The 19,745-nt window shown below is 45.7% G+C and overlaps 1 pseudogene; it reads right to left on the minus strand.

Annotated features, from left to right (window-relative positions):
* Positions 1-19,745, minus strand: part of LOC139232785 (zinc finger protein 850-like) — a 146,609-nt pseudogene that overhangs the window by 109,723 nt on the left and 17,141 nt on the right.

Raw genomic sequence — 19,745 nt, forward strand, 5'->3', positions numbered from 1 at the left:
AGCACATGGGATTGGGCGTAGTATGCTGACGTGGATTGAGAACTGGTTGGCAGACAGGAAGCAAAAAGTAGGAGTAAATGGGTACTTTTCAGAATGGCAGGCAGTGACTAGTGGGGTACCGCAAGGTTCTGTGCTGGGGCCCCAGCTGTTTACATTGTACATTAATGATTTAGACGAGGGGATAAAACGTAGTATCTCCAAATTTGCGGATGACACTAAGTTGGGTGGCAGTGTGAGCTGCAAGGAGGATGCTATGAGGCTGCAGAGTGACTTGGATAGGTTAGGTGAGTGGGCAAATGCATAGTAGATGAAGTATAATGTGGGTAAATGTGAGGTTATCCACTTTAGTGGTAAAAACAGAGAGACAGACTATTATCTGAATGGTGACAGATTAGGAAAAGGGGGAGGTGCAACGAGACCTGGATGTCATGGTACATCAGTCATTGAAGGTTGGCATGCAGTTACAGCAGATGGTTAAGAAAGCAAATGGCATGTTGGCCTTCATAGCGAGGGGATTTGAGTACAGGGGCAGGGAGGTGTTACTACAGTTGTACAGGGCCTTGGTGAGGCCACACCTGGAGTATTGTGTACAGTTTTGGTCTCCTAACTTGAGGAAGGACATTCTTGCTATTGAGGGAGTGCAGCGAAGGTTCACTAGACTGATTCCTGGGATGGCAAGACTGACATGTCAAGAAAGACTGGATCAACTGGGCTTGTATTCACTGGAGTTCAGAAGAATGAAGGGGATCTCATAGAAACGTTTAAAATTCTGACGGGTTTAGACAGGTTAGATGCAGGAAGAATGTTCCCAATGTTGGGGAAGTCCAGAACCAGGGGTCACAGTCTAAGGGTAAGGGGAAAGCCATTTAGGACCGAGAGGAGGAGAAACTTCTTCACCCAGAGAGTGGTGAACCTGTGGAGTTCTATACCACAGAAAGATGTTGAGGCCAATTCACTAAATATATTCAAAAAGGAGTTAGATGTAGTCCTTACTACTAGGGGGATCAAGGGGTATGGCGAGAAAGCAGGAATGGGGTACTGAAGTTGCATGTTCAGCCATGAACTCATTGAATGGCGGTGCAGGCTCAAAGGGCCAAATGGCCTACTCCTCCACCTATTCTCTATGTTTTTATGATGTTGTCCAGTTCCTTCATTACCACACTTATCACAAATGTCACACAGAGGCTGCACACGATACCTCCAATAAGCCATATCGTGTTCCCACATACTTTCTATATCTATTCTGTTTACTCCTGCTAACATTGCCATGGCTCCTATTCCGAGCTATCCTGTCAGCTCTCGCTTTCTTTCTGATTTAAACTGCTTCTCCTTATGTTCCTCATCTTCCTCATCCCTTGGTTCCTGTTTTCTATTCTTTACCAATTCTCTACTAATTCCTTTACTAATTCTCTTCCCATTTTGTCTATAAAATGTGAATAACACCCTTCACATAATCTCGTTGACAGATTCAAGCTTATGTTTAAATGTAACCGGTACAATTTCAAAACACACATCATTATACAATACATTTCCTGATTCAATGACTTCTAGTCATTAGCATTTGGATCCTTTTGCTGGATCGGACAGGCAAAGTTCTTTTTGTGAGGTGGTGATCACCAAATATGATGATCGCTATCAGCGTTTGTACTTGGTAAACCAATAGTTAACATTACTTATCAACACAAGACATTTCTTACTTTAAAATAACCTGCTTAGCATTACCTTTTAAGTCCGTATTGAAGTATTTTACAATGTTCTTGAATTACTTATTGTACTCGTGTGATACTAACTCTTTAACTGAACCCTATTATTTTCGTGTTTGGGGTCAGGGTATGTCCCAGCCCACCTGGTTCAGGGGAGTCTTCCTGGTCTCCCACATACGGGACTCCCAATCTTGCCAAGGAGCCAGCTTTCGGGTTCTTTCTCTATTACCACCAAAATGATGCTTTTGAGAGGTTATACCTCGGTTTATCACGGATTCCAAACCTAACCCTTTTGAGGTCCTCTGCTTTCTTCTGGAGGTCGCCTCTCACTTGGATCCATGTTTTGTTATGGAGCCTGTAAGGTCGAGCCTCCTTGTCTCCCACCTTCGACTTGTAGCTGATCTGTGCACAGCCATGGCCACCTTGTCCAGGCAGAGACAGTCTGACTATTTTGTGTTTTTAGCCTCCCTACAAGATTTCTTTGTTCAGTATTTAGTGGAGGCTTTGAAACTGACGACCATTCTAACTGTAAGGAAATCCTAATTTGATCAGCATTCTCTTTACTTTTAATTCCAATGCCTCTGACAGGTAGCAGTATGTTTAACTCTATCCTGGTTATTTCAAAGTCGGTTTCTCTATGGAGAATCTGTCATGGCCTTGATGGTTTAAAAAGTTCTCTCGCTCTCCTGAGCCACAATAGTCATTTCATATTGTGCTGTTGACAATAACTGAGCATGCCCGAGACTCATTCGTTCCCACACACACATGCACGTATCCCAATATCGTGCCACATGTGACATCTGATCCAAGCCATTTGAGGTGATCTTATCAATAGATCGTGGGGTGTCTGGAGATCTTTGCTCATCTCGCTCTGCACGGTCCCAATGTCTCGGTTAGTGGTCAGGCGATCAAATTCAGTTTTCTTATTATTCACCATAGGCAATGACACAAGCATCTCCGAGAGAAATCTTAGCAATTTCCTACTTGGCTGACTTTAACAAGAATTTACATTAACACCAGATTGTACCCAGGTGATTGATGACAATTTGCCCAGGAACAATGAGTTAAGAAAAATTCCCATTTGGAGGTGTAATTTTCCGGTTTTCCTCTTATATCCTCACTCACTTCCTCTCATTACATTTTATACAGTGTTCACCATTTCATTCATGAGTCCGGAGGAACTTTACTGTCTAATACAATATTATCATACTGTCTTTAAAGCATCGGTCAAGCATTCCCACTTGGTCCAAGTTTTGACCCATGTTTTTTGTTTAATTTTATTTAACCGAACCACTTCTTGGACCTTGTATTCCCCAAAATATGCCAGAGGACAAATCAGTCTACAAGAGGAAGGATGTTAGTTACCTTTAGCACAACAGTCTTCCCCAAAAACTTATTTCTGAATACACAGTTTGGACAGAACCACAGAGACTGGACCTTTTCAAAAATAAAACTTAATTATCTCTTTAATTTTCAGCTAAATTTCCCTTCCCATGAGTTTGAACAGCAACTCTTATCAATTTATATAATCAGTTTTAATTTCACAAACATATTATGCCCAGACTGTGTCATTTTACAAAGACGACAAAAGTAACAATTGTGTTTGGATGGGTTATTTATCTTCCCCTTCGAGCAGTGTGGCTTGGACAATAGTATTACATCGATATACGGCACAGAAACAGGCCATTCAGCCCAACCAGTCCATGCCGGCGTTTACGCTCCACTCGAGCCTCCTCCCTTCTTTCCTCATCTAACTGTATCAGCATAACCCTCGATTCCCTTCTCCCTCATATGCTTGTCTGGCCTCCCCTTAAATGCATCGATACTATTCACTTCAACCACTCCCTGTGGCAGCGAGTTCCACATTCTCACCACTCTCTGGGTAAAGAGGTTTCTTCTGAATTCTCTATTTGATTTCTTGGTGACTATCTTGTGTTGATGGCCTCTAATTATGCTCGTCCCCACAAGTGGAAACACTATCCACTCTATCAAAACCTTTCATCATTTTAAAGACATTAGGTTACCCCTCAGCCTTCTTTTTCCAAGGGAAAAGAGCCCCAGCCTGTCCACCCTTTCCCAATAGGTATACCCTCGCATTTCTGGTATCATTCTTGTAAATCTTCTCTGCACCCTCTCCAGTGCCTCGATGTCCTTTTTATAATTTGGTGACCAGAGTTGCACACACAAAGTCTAACCAAGGTTCGATACAAGTTTAGCATAACTTCACTACTTTTCCATTCTATAACAATTCAATTCTATAACAATCGATCCCAATAATTTAACTCAATAGTTTAAAGTCTTAAGTCCAACTTTGTCAGCATGATGCAACATTCGATGTCTGCAGATAACTGGAGATAATTTTGTTTTAACTGCTGGCTCTCTTGCTATGCCATCAACCTCTTATCCAACTGGAGTTGGCATTGCCTAATATGGTAGTCTTTGGCTACGGCATAGTCCAGAGACACACGTCTGCATTTTCTTCAACATACATCAACAACGTTAGAAGCACATAAAACGCTGGTCTTCCTGTGGCAAGCACAAAGCACTAGTCTCTGAACTTTTCTTATTCTACCATAATATTTCTAATCTAAACATTCGATGATGAAAATATCCACAGCCAGTTGGTTGCAAACACCAGCTGTTGTTCAGTGAAATTTCTCTCTATTGATACCAACCACATTTTCCCCGATATGGAATGAACTAAACATGAACATCTTTCAGAAGTTGAATTAACTAAGTTCCATGTGCCAACATCCCTCTCATCTTCCATTCACTTCAACTGAAAGGAAAACGCCAAATTGTATCAGTCGGGATTTGAAAGATATTTACAACAGATTCTAGATATTCTTAGAGTTAACATCATTCTCGATTCTGTCTACTCGAGGAGTTTGATAACAGACTTTCTCCTGTGAATGTAGAGCGGGATTATTGGGCCGGGATGTGTTTACTTGTTCATCTTGTTGACTCTAAACAGTTGCCAATTATTTGATGTGATCTGTATTTTCTTAAATACATTTCCTGAGTGGATTCAAATTTAAATTGAACCCAGGGTTGCAGGCATGATGCTCCATTCACATATCAAATGTGAGAGGGATGTTGTGGGACACACGCTAAGTCCAGTATCTGAAAGTGATTAACAGACTGGGGTTTGTGTTCAGTGATCCCGGGCGTGTTACTGATACCTTCCCTGGATACCAAGGCTAGGAGAGGCACTCTGGAAGGCAGGGGGAGCTGGCACTTGTCCACAAGAGTAACCAAAGTTCTGAGAACTGAAATAATCCGGAGTTAGAAAGGAGAAAAGGCCCCAAAATGCAGCAGTCAGTAACAGGACATCAATTAGTCTCCTCTTATCTCGGAACATTAAACTTCGACACACTGTTATTGAAACATCAAAATATTATATTCCAGCCCAGTTATAGGGTTATCATCATCAGAAACAAACTTCAACTGTCAGAATGGACATGATTCAGTCAGTATATGATTAACAGCAGCAGTGACAGCAGAATTCAACCCCTGCAGTCACTTGTGAACTCGCTGGTGTCTCAGCAGTGTGGGGTGACCGATTGAATCCCTTCCCACACTCAGAGCAAGTGAACGGCCTCTCCCTAGTGTGAACTCGCTGGTGTTTCAGCAGGCTGGATGACAGTGAATCCCTTCCCACACTCAGAGCAAGTGAACGGCCTCTCCCCAGTGTGAACTCGCTGGTGTGCCAGCAGGTCGGATGAGTGAGTGAATCCTTTCCCACACTCAGAGCAGGCGAATGGCCTCTCCCCAGTGTGAACGCGCTGGTGTTTCACCAGGCTGGATGACCCAGTGAATCGCTTCCCACACTCTGAGCAGGCAAATAGCCTCTCCCCAGTGTGAACTCGCTGGTGTTTCAGTAGGTCAGATGACTGAACGAATTGCTTCCCACACACGAGGCAGGTGAACGGCCTGTCCCCAGTGAATTTCCAGCACAGACGGGTAGCTGAATCTCTTCCCACAGTCCCCACATTTGCACGGTTTCTGCGTGGAGCGGGTGCACTTCCGTCTCTCCAGGTTGGACGATCAGTTGAACACTTTGAATGGTGCAATGTTTTTTCAGGCTGTGTAACTGGTTAAAGCTCTTTCCACAGTCAGTGCACTGGAACACTCACTCGGGTGTGTGTGTCTCGGTGCTTTTTCAGTCACACTGATATTTGTAATCTTTTCCCACAGACAGAACAAACAAACATTTCTCCTTCCATATTCAAAGCCCGATGATATTCAGGTCCTGATGAATCGAGTGACTCCGTCAGATCTTGATGTGTCGTTTGGTTTGAGTTTCCCTCCTGCAAATCCTCCCCTTCTAACACCCTGTAAAAGGAGTTTACAAAAGTCATCACTGTAAGTACAGCACAGAAATTCAGAACAGACACATCTAGTTTCTATGGAACATTCTTTCCTTCTGCTGTGTGGTTTTAAGCATTGACTTAATAAAAATAATAAAGAGGGAGAAGATAGATTGAGAGTAAACTGGCAAGAAATATAAATACAGACAGTCAGAGCTTCGACACGTATATAAAAAGGAAGAGATAGCTAAAGTAAACGTTGGTCCCTTAGAGGATGAGACTGGGGAATTAATAATGAGAAACGGGGAAATGGCAGAGACTTGAAACAATTATTTTTTATCGGTCTTCACGGTGGAAGACACTAAAAGCATCCCAATAATAATAATCAAGGGGTCACAGGGAGCGAGGAACGTAAAACAGTCACTATTACTAGAGAAAAAGTAATCGACAAACTATTGGGACTAAAGGTGGACAAGTCCCCTGGACCTGATGGCCTGCATTCTAGGGTCTTAAAAGATGTGGCTGCAGAGAAAGTGGATGGATTGGTTGTAATCTACCAACATTCCTTGGACTCTGGCGAGGTTCCAGTGGATTGGAAAACCTCAAATGCAATGCCCCAATTCAACAAGGGAGGGTGACAGAAAGCAGGAAACTATAGACCAGTTAGCCTAACGTCTATCATTGGGAAAATGCTGGAGTCCATTCTTAACGAAATAGTAGCAGGACATTTAGAAAATCATAATACAGTAATGCAGAGACAGCATGGTTTTAGGAAAGGGAAACCACGTTTGACAAATTTGCTAGAGCTCTTTGAAGATGTAATGAGCAGGGTGGATGAAGAGGAACCAGTAGATGTTGTGTATTTGGATTTCCAGAAGGCATTCGATAAGATGCCAGATAAAAGGTTACTGCACAACATAAGAGCTCACAGGGTTGGGGGTAATATAATAGCATAGATATATGATTAGCTAACTAACAGAAAACAGAGAGTCGGGATAAATGGGTCATTTTCAGGTTGGCAAACTGTAACTAATGGGCTGCCATACGGATCAGTGCTGGGGCCTCAACTATTTACAATCTATATTAATGACTTGGATGAAGGGACGGAGTGCACTGCAGCCAAATATGCTGCTAATACAAAGATAGGTGGGAAAGCAAGTTGTGAGGAGGACACAAAGAATCTGCAAAGGGATATAGATTGGTTAAGTGAATGGGCAAAAATGTGGCAGATGAAGTATAATGTGGGAAAAAGTGAGGTTATCCACTTTAGTAGGAAGAATAAAAAAGCAAATTATTATTTAAATGGAGACTACAAAATGCTGCGGTATAGAAAGATCTGGGGGTCCTTGTGCATGAAACGCAACACGTTAGCATGCAGGTACAGCAAGTAATCAGGAAGGCAAATGTAATGTTGGCCTTTATTGAAAGGGGGATGGAGTATAAAAGTAGAGAAGTCTTGCTACAACTGCACAGGGTATTGGTGAGACCTGGAGTACTGCGTACAGTTTTTGTCTCCTTATTTAAGGAGGGATATACTTGCAATGGAGGCAGTTTAGAGAAGGTTCACTTGGTTGATTCCTGAGATGAAAGGGTTGTCTTATGAAGAAAGCTTGAGCAGGTTGGGCCTATACTCATTGGAATTTAGAAGAATGAGAGGTGATCTTATTGAAACGTGTAAGATTCTGAGGGGGCTTGACAGGGTAGATGCAGAGAGGATGTTTCCCCTCGTGGGAGAATCTAGAACTAGTGGGCATAGTTTCAGAATAAGGGTTCGCCCATTTAAAATGCAGATGCGGAGGAATTTCTGCTCTGAGGGTCGTGAATCTTTTGAATTCTCTACCCCAGATAGCTGTGGAGGTTGGGTCATTGAGTATATTTAAAGGGAAAATAGACAAAAATTTTTGAACTATACGAGAGTCAAGAGTTTTGGGGAGCAGGCAGGAAAGTGGAGTTGAGGTCAAGATCAGATCAGCCATGATTTTATTGAATTGCAAAGCAGGCTCGAGGGATCAAATGGCCTCCTATTTCTTACTGTTAATCTGTGCACCTGGACCTGAAAGTTCCAAAATGTTACTGATTTTGAGGAATAGAAAAAATATCTAAGCATTGATAAATGCATATCTAACATCTCCAACTGAGTTAACCTGCTCTAACTACGTCTAGTATTTGTGTCAGCTGTAGCTCAGTCGATAACACCCTTGTCTCTGAGTCACAAGGTTGTGGGTTGAAGTCCCACTCCAGAGACATGAGCACAAAAATCTCGGCTGATGCTCCAGTGCAGTGCTGAGGGACTGCTGCACTGTCGGAGGGACTGCTGCACTGTCGGAGGGACTGCTGCACTGTCGGAGGGACTGCTGCACTGTCGGAGGGACTGCTGCACTGTCGGAGGGACTGCTGCACTGTCGGAGGGACTGCTGCACTGTCGGAGGGACTGCTGCACTGTCGGAGGGACTGCTGCACTGTCGGAGGGACTGCTGCACTGTCGGAGGGACTGCTGCACTGTCGGAGGGACTGCTGCACTGTCGGAGGGACTGCTGCACTGTCGGAGGGACTGCTGCACTGTCGGAGGGACTGCTGCACTGTCGGAGGTGCTGTCCTTTGCATGAGATGTTAAACCGAGGCCCCGTCTGCTCCCTCAGGTGGACATAAAAGATCCCATTGCACTATTTCAAGCAGAACAGGGGAGTTATCCCCGATGTCCTGCCCAATATTTTCCCTCATCAGTCAAACAGATTATCTGGTCATTATCACATTGTAAATTGGTTGCTGCATTTCCTACACTACGACAGTGACTACACTTCAAAAAGAACTTAATATATTCAACTAAATGTATTCAAAAAGGAGTTCGATGAAGTCCTTACTACTAGGGGGATCAAGAGGTATGGCGAGAAAGCAGGAATGGGGTACTGAAGTTGCATGTTCAGCCATGAACTCATTGAATGATGGTGCAGGCTAGAAGGGCCGAATGGCCTTCTCCTGCACCTATTTTCTATGTTTCTAATTGACTGTAAAGTGCTTTGGGGCATCTGGTGGTCGTGAAAGGTGCAAAATAAATGCAAGTCTTTCTTTTTATTTTCTGTATGTCTTTTATTACTCTACCTTCTCCCATTGTGTCTCCTTTTGTCTGCTGTCACTTCCCCACCTCCTCTTCCCCACTTTACAGTTCATTTTCTGTCTACATGGTCTCTCTCGCTCCTTTCTCTCACTCTATCGCTCTCTATAAGCTGTCCATCTGCCATATCTCCCAGTTCTGATCAAGTGCTCTCCCTGACCCATCACCATTTCTCCTTCCATTATAGACAACAGCTTGCATTTATATAGCGCCTTTAAGAACATAAGAGTTATGAGCAGGAATAGGCCCTACGGCCCCTCGAGCCTGCTCACCATTCAATAAGATCATGGCTGATCATCGACCTCAACTCCACTTTCCCGTCCGATCTCCATATCCCTTGATTCCCCGAAACTCCAAAAATGTATCTATCTCAGCCTTGAAATACCACTGTAAAATGGTCCTTGTGCTTCACAGGAGTATTATCAGATAGAATTTGACACCGAGCTACATAAGGAGATATTAGGAAAGGTGACCAAAAACTTGGTCAAAGAGGCACGTTTTAAAGAGGGCTAAAAAGGAAAAGAGTTGCTAAAGTAGCTGTTGGTCCACTGAAGGAATTAATAATGGAGAGCAGGGAAATGGCAGAGACATTCAACAAATATTTTGTATCGGTCTTCAAGGCAGAAGACACTAAAAACATCCCAATAGTGGATAATCAAGGGGCTATAGGTGGGGAGGAACTTAATACAATCACTATCACTAATGAAGTAGTACTAGGTAAAATAATGGGACTAAAGGCAGACAAGTCCCCTGGACCTGATGCCTTAGATCCTAGGGTCTTAAGAGAAGTAGCGGCAGGGATAGTGGATGCATCGGTTGTAATCTACCAAAATTCCCTGGATTCCCAGCAGATTGGAAAACCGCAAATGTAACGCCCCTATTTAAAAAAGAGGCAGACAAAAAGCAGGAAACTATAGACCAGTTAGACAGTCTGTCATTGTGAAAATGCTGGAGTCCATTATTAAGGAAGCAGTATTGGGACATTTGGAAAAGCATGATTCAATCAAGCAGAGTCAGCATGGTTTTATGAAAGGGAAATCATGTTTGTCAAATTTGCTGGAGTTCTTTGAGGATGTAACGAGCAGGGTGGATAAGGAGGAACCTGTGGATGTGGTGTATTTGGATTTCCAGAAGGCATTCGATAAGGTGCCACATAAAAGGTTACTTACTACACAAGATAAAAGCTCACGGGGTTGGGGGTAATATATTAGCATGGATAGAGGATTGGCTAACTAACAGAAAACAGAGAGTCGGGATAAATGGGTAATATTCCGGTTGGCAAACAGTGACGAGTGTGGTGCTGCAGGGATCAGTGCTGGGTCCTCTACTATTTACAATCTATATTAATGACTTGGATGAAGGGACCGAGTGTAATGTAGCCAAGTTTGCTGGTGATACAAAGATGGGTGGGAAAGCAAATTGTGAGGAGGACACAAAAAATCTGCAAAGTGATATAGACAGGCTAAGTGAGAGGGCAAACATTTGGCAGATGGAGTATAATGTGGGAAAATGTGAGGTTATCCACTTTGGCAGAAATAATATCAAAGCAAATTATAATTTAAATGGAGAAAAATTGCAAAGTGTTGCAGTACAGAGAAACCTGGGGGTCCTTGTGCATAAAACACAAAAGTTAGTATGCAGGTACAGCAAATAATCAGGAAGGCAAATGGAATGTTGGCCTTTATTACAAGGGGGATAGAGTATAAAAGCAGAGAAGTCCTGCTACAACTGTACATGGTATTGATGAGGCCACACCTGGAGTACTGTGTGAAGGTTTGGTCTTCGTATTTAAAGAAGGATGTACTTGCATTGGAGGCTGTTCAGAGAAGGTTTACTAGCTTGATTCCGGAGACGAGGGGGTTGACGTATGAAGATAGGTTGAGTCAGTTGGGCCTATACTCATTGGAGTTCAGAAGAATGAGGGGTGATCTTATTGAAACACATAAGATAATGAGGGGGCTCGACAAGGTGAAGGCAGAGAGGATATTTCCATTCATAGGGGAAACTAAAACTAGGGGATATAGTCTTAGAATAAGGGGCTGCACCCATTGAGAACTGAGATGAGAAATTTCTTCTCTCAGAGGGTTGTAAATCTATGTAATTCTATGCCCCCGAAAACTGGGGAGGCTGGGTCATTTTATATATTTAAGGTGGAGAGAGGCAGATTGTTGAGGGATAAGGGAGTAAAGGGTTATGGAAGCAGGCAGGGAAGTGGAGCTGAGTCCATGATCTTATTGAATGGCGGAGCAGGCTCAAGGGGCCAAATGGCCTGCTCCAGCTGCTATTTCTTATGTTCTTAGAGTCTTAAAGGAGGAGGGAGAGGTTTAGGGAGGGAATTCGGGAGCTTAGGGCCGAGGCAGCTGAAGGCATGGCCAGCAATGGTGGTGTGATTAAAATCGGGAATGCACAAGAGGCCAGAATTGGGGGAGAACAGAGATCCTGGAGGGTTGTAGGGCTGGAGGAGGTTACAGAAGTAGGATGGGGGCGAAGCCACGGAGGGATTTGGAAACAAGGATGAGAATTTTAAAATTGAGGCTTCGTGCCCACTCACCATTTCTCCTTCCTTTACACATGCTCCCTCACTACTCCTCTTTCCTTTACAGACGCTCCCTCACCACTCACCATTTCTCCTTCCTTTACACACGCTCCCTCACCACTCACCATTTCTCCTTCCTTTACACACGCTCCCTCACCACTCACCATTTCTCCTTCCTTTACACACGCTCCCTCACCACTCACCATTTCTCCTTCCTTTACACACGCTCCCTCACCACTCACCATTTCTCCTTCCTTTACACACGCTCCCTCACCACTCACCATTTCTCCTTCCTTTACACACGCTCCCTCACCACTCACCATTTCTCCTTCCTTTACAGATGCTCCCTCACCACTCACCACTACTCCTTCCTTTACACACGCTCCCTCACCACTCACCATTTCTCCTTCCTTTACACACGCTCCCTCACCACTCACCATTTCTCCTTCCTTTACACACGCTCCCTCACCACTCACCATTTCTCCTTCCTTTACAGACGCTCCCTCACCACTCACCATTTCTCCTTCCTTTACACACACTCCCTCACCACTCACCATTTCTCCTTCCTTTACAGACGCTCTCTCACCACTCACCATTTCTCCTTCCTTTACACACGCTCCCTCACCACTCACCATTTCTCCTTCCTTTACACACACTCCCTCACCACTCACCATTTCACCTTCCTTTACACACGCTCCCTCACCACTACTCCTTCCTTTACAGACGCTCCCTCACCACTCACCATTTCTCCTTCCTTTACAGACGCTCCCTCACCACTACTCCTTCCTTTACACACGCTCCCTCACCACTCACCACTACTCCTTCCTTTACACACACTCCCTCACCACTCACCATTTATCCTTCCTTTACACACACTCCCTCACCACTCACCATTTCTCCTTCCTTTACACACACTCCCTCACCACTCACCATTTCTCCTTCCTTTACAGACGCGACCTCACCACTCACAATTTTTCGTTCCTTTACACACGCTCCCTCACCACTCACCATTTCTCCTTCCTTTACACACACTCCCTCACCACTCACCATTTCTCCTTCCTTTACAGACGCTCCCTCAACACTCACCATTTCACCTTCTTTTACAGACGCTCCCTCACCACTTCTGCTACATTTTTTTAAATATTTAAAGATTTTTAAAAATCTTTGAAGATGGCAGGACAGGTTAACAAAACTGTTAATAAAGTGTAAAGGATCCTGGGCTTTGTAAATAGAGGCACAGAGTACTAAAGCCGGGAAGTTATGCTAAACCGATATAAAACACGAGCTCGACCCCAGCTGGAGGATTGTGTCCAATTCTGGGCACACTTTAGGAAGGACACACAGGCTTTGGAGAGGGTACAGAAGAGATTTACTGGAATGGTGCCAGGGATGAGGGACTTCATTTATGTGGAGACTGGAGAAGCTGGGGTTGTTCTCCTTGGAGCAGAGAAGGCTAAGAGGAGATTTGATATAGGTGTTCAAAATCATGAAGAGTTTAGATAGAATAAATAGAGAGAGAGAAGCTGTTTCCAATGGCTGATAACCAGAGGGCACAGATTTGGTGATTGGCAAAAACTGAGGTCACATGAGGAAAACCATTTTCACACAAGGAGTGGTTAGGATTTGGAATGCACTGCCTGACAGGGTGGTGGAGACAGATTCAATAGTAGTCTTCAAAAGTGAATGGATAAACAGTTGAAGCAGAATGATATTGCAGGGATCTGGGGAAAGAGCGGAGGAGCGGGATAACTGGATTGCTCCCCGAAAGAGCTGGCGTAGACTCGATGGGCCGAATGGTCCCCCTTCTGTGCTGTAATATTCTGTGATTCTAGAATTCTTTACAGGCGCTCCCTGCTCATCATTATTGCTCCTTTATTTACACACGCTCCCTGACCCATCACCAATAATCTTTTATTTACAAATGCTCCGTGCTCAGTCATCATTGCTCCTTCATTTATACACGCTCCCTGACCCATCAATATTTATCTTTTATTTACAGACACTCCCTGCTCAGTCACCATTGCTCCTTAATTTACAGACGCTCCCTGGTCCATTACTATTTCTCTTTGATTTACAGACACTCCCCAAGTGTTTGACACAGACACTGACCACTCCTTCGGGCTGGAGTTGGAGCGAACCTGAGACCCAGCAGGCAGGGGGTGAATGTTCCCCGGTTTAGATCCGGGCCTACCCCCCGGTGTGGGGTGAATGTTCCCCGGTTTATATCCGGGCCTCCCCCCCAGATGTGGGGAGAATGTTCCCCGGTTTATATCCGGGCCTCCCCCCCGGTGTGGGGAGAATGTTCCCCGGTTTATATCCGGGCCTCCCCCCCCAGGTGTGGGGTGAATGTTCCCCGGTTTATATCCCCACCCCCCCTCCCCGGTGTGGAAAGAATGTTCCCCGGTTTATACCCCCCACCCGGTGTGGTGAGAATGTTCCCCGGTTTATATCCCCCCCGGGTGTGGGGAGAATGTTCCCCGGTTTATATCCGCCCCCCCCCGCAGTGTGGGGAGAATGTTCCCCGGTTTATATCCCCCACCCCCCCGGTGTGGGGAGAATGTTCCCCGGTTTATATCCCCCACCCTGTGTGGGGAGAATGTTCCCCGGTGAATATATGGGCCCGGGGCTGCACTCGGTGTTTTTGCCCCCAGAGTTTCTTTAACCCGCTCCCTGGAGCTCGCTCACCTCCTGCGTCAGAGTCTGCTACCACCGCCTGTGCATGCTTGGCTTACACGGCCCGGGTGATTGACGGCAGCTCCCCACCAATAGGAAGAGTGGGGCGGGGCTGGAGGACCGAGTGGGCGGTTGGTCCTCCAACCAATCGGAGTGTGAGAGGGGCTGGAGCATGCTGTAACTAGTGGGGTGCCGCAAGGATCAGTGCTGGGGCCTCAGGTATTTACAATCTGTAATAATGACCTAAATGAAGGGACCGAGTGCAATATTTGCTGACGATGTAAAGCTAGGTGAGGCAGTAAGCTGTGAGCAGAACACAAGAGTGCAAAGAGATAGACAATGTAAGTGGGCAGTAAGGTGGCAGATGGAGTATAATGCAGGGAAATGTGAGGTTATTCACTTTGGTAGGAAGAATAGAAAAAGATTATCTTTTAAATGGTGAGAAACTTTTAAATGTTGTTGTTGAGAGAGATTTGGGTGTTCTCGTGCAAGAAACACAGAAAGCTAGCATGCAGGTACAGCAAGTAATAAGGGGCTGGTGTATAAGAGTAAGGAAGTCTTGCTACAATTGTACAGGGCCTTGGTGAGATCACACCTGGAGTACTATGCACAGTTTGGGTCTCCTTATCCAAGGAAGGATATACTTGCCTTGGAGACGGTGCAACAAAGGTTCACTGGATTGATTCCTGGGATGAGAGGGCTGTCTGATGATGTGAGATTGTGTAGAATAGGCCGATACTCTCTGGAGTTTAGAAGCATGGGAGGTGATCTCATTGAAACATACCAGATTCTGAAGGGGATTGGCAGGGCAGATGCTGAGAGGTTGATTCCCCTGGATGGAGTGTCTAGAATTAAGGGGCTCAAGATAAGGAGTAGGCCATTTAAGACAGAGATGAGGAATTTCTTCACTTAAAGGCTGAAGCCACCAGCCGTTTCCCCCAGTGCAGAATGAGATTCATTACTAACAGGAAGGATTTTTGTTTAACTACTAAAGATGCATAATGAGGGTAAATCATTCTCTGTAACAGCGACATGGAAAGAGGGAATTGAATGATCTTTTCAATATCTGGTCCACTTGGCACTGAAGTGTCTGAAACTCATAATAGGAACTCTGGGAAAACAAAATACTGACCAATGTTAAACTGTTTGGTTGACAAAACAAATCTCGATTTAACTTTTAAAAGAAAAATTGTTTAACGGGTTCACTGACAGGCCGACTCAAGATCCACCCCTCAAGCACCACGATTGGTTGCAGAACACACAGCTCCCTGGGCCCTCTGGCCTCTGAGCTCTCTTCCTGTTGGTTCCCAGGGCAATCAATCACCACTCGCCAACATTATACTGCCAGATGAAGTTGAGGGGCTCAGAGGAAGAAATAAAATGAGAGAAGCATGATTAAATTTATAAACTAAACTATTTAAAGTAAATCAAATTAATTATTGCATTTAATATATTCCTTTTGGGCAAGTGGGAAACAAGAGATGTGTGGGCTGTGCAGAGTGTCTGTGCCCGGTTACACAGCGTGTCCCTGGCTCTCCGCTCCAAGTGCACATGTTTCAGCTCACATCCAACTGACTGGATAAACCTCATCCGTCTAAACCCCATCACACAAATATCAGTATTTGATGTTTAGTTATGCTAAACCTTTATAAAACACTGGTTAGGCCTCAGCTGGCACATTATGTTCAGTTCTGGGCACCACACTTTCAGAAGGATGTCTACACCTTAGAGAGGGTGCAGAAGAGATTTGCTAGAATGGTACGAAGGATGAGACCTTCAGTTATGTGGAGATACTGGAGAAGCTGCAGTTATTCTCCTTGGAGCAAAAAAGGTTAAGAGGAGATTTGATTGAGTGTTCAAATTCATGAACGGTTTTAATTGACTAAATAAGGAGAAACACTTTCCAGTGGTAGAAGGGTCGATAACCAGAGGACACAGAGTTCAGGCGATCGGCAAAAGAAGCAGAGGCGACATGAGGGAACATTTTATAAGCAGCGAGTTGTTGCAATCTGGAATGTACAGCCTGATCGGGTGGTGGAAGCAGATTCAATAGTAACTTTCAAAAGTGAATTGGATAAATACTAAAGGGACAATATTTCCAGAGCTATGGGGAAAGAGCAGGGGAGTGGAACTAACTGGATAGCTCTACCATAGAGTCAGCACAGGCACGATGGGCCGAATGGCCTCCTTCTGCGCTGTTTCATTCTATGAAAATAGCGGATGATCTTACCCAGAATGCCCTGACCACATATCCCCAGCATAACCAAGATCGCCTATTTCCACCTCGATAACATCGGCCGTCTCTGCTCCTGCCTCAGCTCATCCTTTGCTGAAACCCTCATCCATTCCTCGGTTACCTCTAGATTTGACTATTCCAACACACTCCTGGCTGGCCTCCCACATTCTACCCGACGTAATCTTGAGCTCATCCAAAACTCAGCAGCCCATGTCCTAACTCGCACCAAGTCCCACTCACCCATTACCCCTAAGCTCGCTGACCTACATTGGCTCCCGGTTAAGCAACGCGTCGATTTCAAGATTCTCATCCTTATTTACAAATCCCTCCATGGCCTCACCCCTCCCTATCTCGGTCATCACCTCCAGCCCCACAACCCCCAGAGATGTCTGCGCTCCTCTAATTCTGCCCTCTTGAGCATCCGATTATAATCACTCAACCATTGGTGGCCGTGTCTTCTGTTGCCGAGGCCCCAAGCTCTGGAACTCACTGCCGAAACCTCTGTGCCTCTTGCCTCTCTTTCCTCCTTTAAGATGCTACTTAAAATCTACCTCTTTGATGAAGCTTTTGGTCACCTGCCCTAATTTCTCTATACATCCAAAGCTCTCCGGGGGGCGTGGGGAAAGTGACGTTTGCTCAACATCTGAATGTGATCATGGCTGAGCCGGAAAATCTTTACAAGAGTACTGAGCGGCCCACACTGACCGCGAGCCGATTCCGTTTGACCGCAGCCATGTGATCCGCACAGCGCCTGCTTGACGGGAGGTTCTGACCAATGGGGGCGAGTGGGCGGTGCCTGAAGGACCAAGAGTTCGGCGCGTCCTCCAACCTATCCGGGGGCCCGAGGGGCAGGGCTTCTGGGGAGCTTCATTCAGCATCAGTGCCGCACCTAACCTGGGACTGTTTGATGGGATAGTGTAGAAGGAGCTGCACTCTGTATCTAACCCGTACTGTACCAGCCTTCAAGTCACAAAAACACCCATCAACCATTACAATATGCTTCCAGCTTCTGAGCCAATTTTGGATCCAACTTGCCACTTTGCCCTGGATCCCATGGGCTTTTACTTTCGTGACCAGTCTGCCATGTGGAAAATTGGCCAGAACACTGGGATAACCTCCCTGCGCTTCTTCGAAATAGTGCCATGGGATATTTTACGTCAACCTGAGAGCAGACGGGACCTCGATTTAACCTCTCATCCGCAAAACAGTGTTTGATGAGACAGTGTATATTGAGGTCCTGATGAATCGAGTTTCCCTGTCAGATCTTAACATGATGTTTGGTCTGAGTCTCGTGTTCTCCAAAGCTGTAAATCACAATCCCACACACTCGCCCTCCTCCCTGTTCAGAAATCCAAACCTATCGCACCATCTCCAACTTCTTTTCCTCTGCTTCCAGTTTCTTTCCCTTCCCTGAAAGCGCTGACTCTGTCTGGGTTCACTTCCCCACTCACTGGTTCCCCTTCCTCTTCTCCCCTGAAGGTGCTGACTCTGTCTGGGTTCAGTTCCACACTCACTGGTTCCCCTCCCTCTCCCTCCCCTGAAAGCGCTGATTCTGTCTGGGTTCACTTCCCCACTCACTGGTTCCCCTCCCTCTCCTCCTCTGAAGGTGCTGACTCTGTCTGGGTTCAGTTCTACAGTCACTGGTTCCCCTCTCTCTCCTCCCCTGAAGGTGCTGACTCTGTCCGGGTTCAGTGCCACACTCACTGGTTCCCCTTCCTCTCCTCCCCTGAAGGTGCTGACTCTGTCTGGGTTGTTCCCCACTCACTGGTTCCCCTCCCACTCCTCCTCTGAAGGTGCTGACTCTGTCTGGGTGTCTGTGCTCTCGTCACCTCTTTATACACTCTGACCCTCCCTATCTATCTGTAATATCTCCCTGTTTTGGTGATGGGCTCTCCCTGACCACTCTCCATTTCACCTTCTGAGACAGATGCTCCCAGACTGTCACCATTTCAGAGAATCATACAGCACAGAAGACCAATCGGTCCATCAAGCCTGTCCGACTCACTGGAAGAGCCACTCCCTGCACCGACCCCAAAGCACTGGAACATTTCCCCTTTGAAGCATTCATCGTTTTGAAAGTTATTATTGATGAACTTTTCAAAGTGTGGAGCCCAACCCTCAATATCTGAGGTGTAACCAGTGACTGATAAAGGTTGACCATAATGAGCTTGTTGTTGTATCTATACTGCTATTAATACTGTAACAGATTGATCAGCTGACCCTGCCCCTCACAGATTTGTGGTCACCTTTAAATTGGACCATTTGGTTTAGAAAGCCTCCCATTCTTCTTCCTTCCAGAATACATTGAGTGTGGGTGTCCCTGGGAGCCTGAGGCCCTGTCCCCGCGGGCTCAGCCTCTGGCCTGTTATTGGGCCCTGGGCCCCACACCAGGGGTTTATGAAGCTCACCAGCCCCACTCGCGGCTCCAATTCCTGCCCCGCGCCGACAACCCACCGTCTCGTGTCCCACATCATCCGGGCTCCACCAACTATCGTCGCCGCCGCCCGCGCATGCTCAGTGCGGGAGATCCGGGCTCAGCCCCGCCCTTCGCACACTCCGATTGGTTGGAGGACCAACCGACCGCTCGGTCCTCCGGCCCCGCCCCCGCTCTTCCTATTGGCCCAGAGCCGCCGTCAATCACCAGTGTGAGCGGAGGGACAGAATGTTGAATAGAATCGAGAATTGTCTGTTCTGTGTTTCTATCCTTTATTTACAGTAACAACGTTTGTAAGCACCATTTATTGCAGGGTATTAGAAGGGGAGGATCTGCAGCTGGGAAACTCAATCCAAACATCGCCTCAAGATTTGCCAGATTCCCGGATTGGTCAGGATCCCCTGATCATCAGCCTTTGTAAAAACACCAATCACAGCGGGGAGAAACAGGAACATGTTGTGTGTGTGGATACACCTTCAACCAATCGTTCAGCCTGAGAGACTGGTGATCCCACCTGACTCAACACTGCAAATGTGGGGTCAGTGGGAAGGGATGCTGTTGTGTATATAAAGTGATTGAGTCTCATCTCACCAACTGACATTCGAGGAGTTAGATAACAGACTTTCTCCTGTGAATATAGAGCTGGTTTATTGGGCCGTGATGTGTTTACTTAGTCATCTTGGTGACCTTTGCCAATTATTTGATGTGATCGGTTTACATGTACAGATTGTTAAAAATACA

This window comes from Pristiophorus japonicus, chromosome 20, assembly GCF_044704955.1.
Source record: "Pristiophorus japonicus isolate sPriJap1 chromosome 20, sPriJap1.hap1, whole genome shotgun sequence".
Lineage (NCBI taxonomy): Eukaryota > Metazoa > Chordata > Chondrichthyes > Pristiophoridae > Pristiophorus > Pristiophorus japonicus.